Source organism: Micropterus dolomieu, linkage group LG01, assembly GCF_021292245.1.
Source record: "Micropterus dolomieu isolate WLL.071019.BEF.003 ecotype Adirondacks linkage group LG01, ASM2129224v1, whole genome shotgun sequence".
Taxonomy (NCBI): Eukaryota; Metazoa; Chordata; class Actinopteri; order Centrarchiformes; family Centrarchidae; genus Micropterus; species Micropterus dolomieu.
In genome coordinates this window covers 30,559,376-30,566,454 of record NC_060150.1, presented here as the reverse complement: position 1 = coordinate 30,566,454, position 7,079 = coordinate 30,559,376, and the positions used below count along the sequence as shown (strand labels likewise).

Genomic DNA, 7,079 nt, shown 5'->3' with positions numbered 1-7,079 from the left:
TATAACCTGCTCAGCTTCCACTCCCTGTCCACACTCCCCTCCTAAACTCACCTGGAACCTCCAACAAGACACTCACAGCAACACAGAGGAAAACACAGATCGAACCTTTACAACTAAAATCCAGGAGACCATCACTCTGTCAGACCAACATGATGGATACAACATCACCTGTTCTGCCAGATATCCTGTGAATGAAGGAAAAGATGTCAAGACAGCAGAGGAGAGAAAGACTCTCAGTGTTTCATGTAAGACAAGCAGAGTTTGTTATTGGATCCTGTCAGCACATGATGATTGATGGGATGTCAGCTGATTTGAATAAAGTGAATCTCACATTTTCCTCAGATGCTCCTAGAGTTACCTCAGTGTCCATCAGTCCATCAGGTTTGGTGTCAGCAGGTAGCTGGGTGAACCTGACCTGCTCCAGCAGAGCCAAGCCTCCCGTCAGCCGCTTCACCTGGTTCAAGAGCAGCACAGATGGACCCATGACTGTATCTGAAGGAGAGGTTTACAGCTTCAAGGTGACCAATGTCACTGATGGAGGAGTTTATTACTGTGTGGCCACAAGTGATCTCGGTAATCAGACGTCAGAGATCCATCTGACTCTTGAAGGTTAACACTGAACTGCACTGAATCCACTTACTTTCCTATTTGAAAAAGTGGAACTTCTGCATTTTATTTTGTCTGCATATTGTTGTGTTTATGAGCAGGACTGACTGGTGGATCTCTAAACTGGGGGGCAGTTCTTGGAGGAATTATTGGGGTCATTTTACTCGTCTGCCTGGTTGTCGGTGTTTGGTAAGTATTAAAGCAGCTAATATGATTCAGTTTCTGTGACTTCACTTTCAGCCACAGCCACATTCAAGACGAAGGAACAGATGATTATGTGTTCTCTTGGTTTGAACATCTCTTCATCAACTTATCAGAGAGCAAATTTCCTGCATTCAATTTACGTACTAATCCAGATGTTTCATTTATTATTTATTTTAAAGCGCTGTCCTGTGTGGGAGGCGGTTAAAGTCGACACATTCAACTCAACAACCGAGTCAGGTGGGAAAATACTAAACTTTTCTGTACAGCACTTTAAATGTTTTTTGTTGTTCACAGTGACTGTACTGTAACATACATGAAAGCACTTGTAACTGAACACTAAAGGTGCAAAAGAGACACAGCAAATGTGATAAAATATCCTCTTAGCAATACACTGATTGAAGATTGAGTAGACAGTTTTTTTTTTAGGTCTTTGTCACAAAATGTAAGATGTTTTGGTGCCGTTTGTCCAGAAAGATGGAACAGGACTTCAGGCCCAGAGGAAGGTCTACATTCAGCTACTCACAACATTTCATATTTTTACAGAGTCAAACAGGTGAAGAGCTGGCTGTTGAAAACCCAGCATTTAAAACTGAAGAAAAAGAAGACATTCATTATGGAGAGATTGACTTCTCAAAACAGAGACCTGAACTGTCCTCTGACTCAGCGCAGGACAGTGGACAGCAGCAGGATACTCTGTATGCACAGGTCAAAGTGTCCCAGCCAGCAAACAGCTTAACAAAGACTGCTGACAGCCCAGAGGATCTACACTCAAGTGAAGAAAAAATGAGAGCTGTTGTAACCTCTTAACATTCCTGTAAAATTCATGCAAAACGTCTATTCAAGGCATATCCAAAGTAAATCGAATGTAGTTCTTAAACCATTTGGAGTATATGCATGGTTTTGGGCTTCTCTGAAAGATAACACTGTGGAGTGTCTAACCCAAAAGTCAGAATGATTGTAAAGCCTGCTGGAATTGATTAAAATAAGTTTAAACACACTAAAACTAATATTTTTTTCGTTTCCACTTGAAAATGCTTGCTAACAAATGCATGCAGACAACTATAGCTGGGACTTGTTGGAAAACACTGTAAGGCCACAGCATAAAGCCTTACCTAGTTCAAGTTTAAATTTCATACAAATGGAAAATGTTTTTTCTAAGTGTATGTCTTAGCATATTTTTTCTAAAACAGCACAAAAAGTGCAAGTTGTAAACCCAAAAACTAAAGTAAAAAGCAAATTTAATAACTCTGAGCTCCTCTCGCGGGTAAACGGCGTAGTTGTCAGAGTAGAATCCAGACCGACTACGGGTGTTTATTTGTCCCTGTACACTTCCCCATTCTTTAGCAGCTCCCCGTCGGCCAGCGGATTGTTCTTACACCTCTCGCCAGGTCCTCTCCAAACAATGCTCCGAAGCCACCGGTGACGTTTGGACAGTCTCACTGCTGATAGGCTTTCGCAACATTGCGTCAAGTCAATTTCTCGCCCAACTTGAAAAATCTGAACTCGCACGAACCAGCGAATTCCGTGACAAACGCCTCATTCACGTCGTCCGGAGCGAATTTGCGTCTTTGCATTGACTTTTTATGTAATTCACCAAAATGCTAGATTCGCTTTCGGTGTGAACACACCTTTAGCCGGTAGCTTGACGCAGATGTGTTGGATATCGTTATTTTCAGAATTGTATTGGCTACACGAAGTTCCAGTCATCGGCACAATTGCTTGCAACTGGCTCTGCCTACCCACGGAATAATAGGGGCTGGCCCTTCCTTACAGCGCGGGCTCTCGTTGGCTGTTGTAGGCTGTGAAAGGGACGTGAGCTCTTATTGGGTCGGATTTGGTGTCACTCGAAAGGTTAGAGTTCAGCGGCTAATTTGAATACAAACTATCGTAGTTGTTTACACCCAAATCGGTGTTATTAACGGTTATAATGACATACGAGCCATGTCTGCCTATGAGGCTTCATAGGTGAGTCGCATTAATTTTGATTGTACTGGTTGGTCTGACAGAGGCGCTGATTGTACCCGCTGTGGTGATTGTATCTTGATATGGTTTGCATTGGTCGAATCACAGGGATTTTAGCTTCCAAACGGTGTATCATATGAGTATGAAGTTGCCGCCAGGACCTGACAGCCCGTGGGCGGGCCATTGGAATGTTAAGAAGACAAAATTGATATTTTTGAGAATTTCATATGTAAGATGCCTCATTGTAGCTGTTGATGGGTGGTTTGCTATTTAAATGTTAGATGTGTGCAAATAAAAGTCCCAAAGCTCTAAAAAGGGAACTAGAGTCTAAACACATGCTAATAAATGTAGCTTATTAGACACCAGGAGCAGTTCTGCCCTCATATTTGCATTGCTGTTCAAAATTATATTTAATTTTTAAATGTTTGTTAGTTTGTATTGTGATATTATCTGATTATTTCTTACAAAGCATTGTTACATAGTTTGTTATGTATTGTGCATCCCATTTCCTTCACACAGTCATTTGTATTTTATAGACATTTACTCACTGCTCTTTATTAAAATCATATTTTTGGTCCAACATTTCACATTTCAGATTATTTTAACATGTATAATATTCTAAAATAAATCACATTTATTAAATTTAGCAGAAAGGTGGTCCTTCATGCATTTAATAAGGATAGTTGTGTGGTTAGTAAATTGTAACTCCCACATTTCTGGCACAAACCAAAAGTCACTCTCTTGCCTCCAACTACACTGAACATTATTGTGCCCAGCCTACAGAACACCCATGCTGTCTGATCAGCATCTTGATATGCCACACCTGTGAGGTGGATGGATTATCTCAGCAAGGGAGAAGTGCTCACTAACACAGATTTTGAATGAATGGGGGCAAAAACAAAAGTGTTGCGTTTATAACTTTGTTCAATGTAGTTCAGAATACAGCAGCTGGCTACTTACTGATTTTAACAGACATCTCATCACCCCAATCCCGGCTTCTCTCCATTGGCTCCCTGTCTGTTATTTATTTGATTTATTGATTTTACTGATCACTTTTAAAGCATCTCTTGGTTTGACCCCAAGCTACACAACAGAAATGTTTACCCCATATGAGCCTGTTTGCAGCCTTAGATCCTCTGGTGGGGCCCTTTGGTTGCAAAGTCGAGGCTTAAATCTGAAGTCAACCTCGCTTTTGCTATCAGGGCCCCTCAATGTTGGAACAACCTGCCTGAGGAGACAATTGGCGATTTGTTTTAAATCACTTCTTAAAATCCATATTTATAGACTTTTTCTCATGCGATGTCATCAATGACGTCCCATCTCCTTTTTCATGGGTTATAGTGCTTGTAGTGAATGTGTTTCTGAAATTATGAATATTAATGCTTGAACATATTAATCTCATATGCACTCAGGGGCACCACCTACCTTGTTCGATTACACAAGGAACTAGGAAACTCATAGTAGGCCTATTGTAATTAAAACAATTTAGTTACTAATAGTCAGTCAATCATTAAGAAATCAGTCGCAAATCTGATGGATTAATTCTCGATGCTGTTGCAATTGTGTATGATTCTAAAGGAAATAAAGAAAGTGAATAGCCTGGCAGGAGTCGATGTTTAGAACAGCTGATTTGCTCTGTGGTCCCTCTGCTTTCTGGCTGGCATCACCTCGAAACGGTCTTTAGGCAAACTGCGTGGTTCTAGTCGGCGTGACTCTGATCTGATGTTCAGAGTTAAAAGGTCTGGGCCCGGTTTCAGAAAGCAGGCTCAACAAACTCTGAGTTTATCCTTGAGCTCTGAGTTGATTGAGCCTGAGGTGGGATCAGATTAATTCAATCAGCTCTATGTATGTTGAGCCTGATGGAAGTGCGTGCGTGGGGATGAAAAAAAGCCATCATCAATGGAGCTCTGATACTACGATTCACCATGGCAGCAGGTTAAAAAAGGCAGAGCCTCCATTTTAATTGGGTGGAGTTAGAAATATGAATGCGCGCCAGTGCGGACCATGATAAGCTCTAAAACGCACGAGTGGAGGATCAATACGTTAACATTAGTATTTTTTTATACTTTTTCACCATTTACCAGACTGGAATTTCCTTAATGAATGAAAGTGCTAGAATTGTCCTATAGGCCATTACATTCGATTTTAAATAGGAAGGTTATATTTAGTAAGCTGTAGTTTATTCATGACCTGTGATTTTAAAGTCACAGTCACGCCCTGTAGGTTAGCCTATTAATTTTTTTTTGACGTGGAAAATGTGTCTAGGTTCAAACTGACTGTAAAGGTGTAGACGTCTATTTTACATTAATAAAATCTCTCATTTTGTATTTTATAAATGCTGTCAATATATAAAATTTCAGCTGCACCACAGTCTTCCTCCCTTACAAATAGTCACATTATCTCTAGTATGATAACTACGAATGTTCCAATCAGTGCGACTACAATATGAAAGATTACTGTTCATTGATCAGTTTTATAGGTTACATATTAAACAGTGATTACTTCAGTAATGTAGTAAGTGTTTTCAGTCACAGCCTTATACACCTAAAGACGGACAGAGATTTTATTCTGTGCTGAGGATAACTCCACAATGTGCAGAGATCTGTCCATACATCGATGACAGACTGATCATAAATCGGTCAGGGTCAAGATCATGTTTGGGTAAGAAACTAATAGCCTATCTTACCGGGATTTTTAAGTTTTTTAAGATGTAAATGCATTTCAATATGTGCTTTGAAATCGACAGCATGAATGACGAAATGAAACGGTGTGTCAGACAGCCGCCTCAGGCTCCGCAGGAGGGGAGGAGTCAGAGAGAAACTGACGGTTTTGAAACTTATCTTAGGTTGACAACATCAGTTGCCGGATGATGTGATCTCGCTCTCTGAAACAGAAAACCTCATCTCAGGCTTAACATACTCGTACATCCCGCTTTCTGAAATGGGGCCCTCAGTGTTATTGGCGGCATAACTTAGTTGCTTGACTAACTTCCTAACGCCATTGGCCGTTAAGACAAGTAAAAATCAGTTCAAATGAAATAAGGTTTCAAAAGAACACTTGTTGGTTCTTTTTTAATCAAAAGATATGTAAATTAAACAAGGTAATAATATCAACAAAACAAAACAAAGAAAAAAGTAAAAATCTATAAGGTATTTGAGACCATTTGAGTAGGCCTACAATTAAATGTTGCTGAGCACTATTAAAAAAAGATATGGCCTAGGCAGTTTCTTCCAGGTAAGGGCCTTAGAGAATAGGCAAAAATAAAATTTCCTGCTCTTGGGTGTGCTCCAGGTAGAATCGTTAAAAGCAGGAAAGTTTCAGGAGAGCGTTGTAAGGAAGAGAGGTAAGTGTAGAATGAGGCAAAGAGGTCCCATTTGTTTGCCACTCTCCCAGGGAGGGCGTGTTGAATGGTGGGAGGTCACTTTTCTTTGGTGTCTTGAGGTTTCTTGTGTTTTTAAGGAACTTTAATTTAAAGGTAATGTCTTAAGAGTCTCTTTGCGCGTGTTTAATCATGTATCTCTTCACAATGCCAAGACTCTTCTTAACGTCATAAGCAGTTACACAGTTCTATATTTTCTAAGCATTTAACAAAGGGGAAAGGGAGGAGACCATTGAATAACACACTTCTTATCACCTAGCAGGTGAATGAACAGGCTAATTAAATACGTTCAAAGAACATACACATTCCTAAAAAATTCTTAATGGTTAAATGGAAAAACAACTGAAACAAGAAATGAGGTTGTTAATAACAATAATAAAGATAACCTAGACAGAAGAGATGAACAATCAGTCCATCAGGTTTGGTGTCAGCAGGTAGCTGGGTGGACCTGACCTGCTCCAGCAGAGCCAAGCCTCCCGTCAGCCGCTTCACCTGGTTCAAGAGCAGCACAGATGGACCCAAGAACGTATCTGAAGGAGAGGTTTACAGCTTTATACGACTTTATTACTGTGTGGCCACAAATGATCTCGGTGGTCAGACATCATCAACTTGATCGGCGGCCGTCATCCCGGTCAAAAACCTCCGCTTCCCGACGTAGGATCCTGAAGGAGGCTGTGCTCAGACGCTCCGGAGGCCGTCTCCACCCTGCACCGTCGGGTAGCCCTTCTCTCAGGTCTGTTACTGCTACTCCAACACAACACTCAACAGCTCACACACTCCATCCTCAGTCCGCACGCAGTGTTGAAGCAGATTCTGCTCAGTCCTGCTCTGGATCCCAACAACCAGCATCTCCTCGTCCTCTTTTCTCCCCAACCACACTAATAATTGGTGACTCCATAACCAGAAACCTCCGTTTCTTTAACGCTAC

At 41.0% G+C, this 7,079-nt stretch overlaps 1 pseudogene; it reads left to right on the top strand.

Annotated features, from left to right (window-relative positions):
- Positions 1–7,079, top strand: part of LOC123980616 — a 49,927-nt pseudogene that overhangs the window by 1,040 nt on the left and 41,808 nt on the right.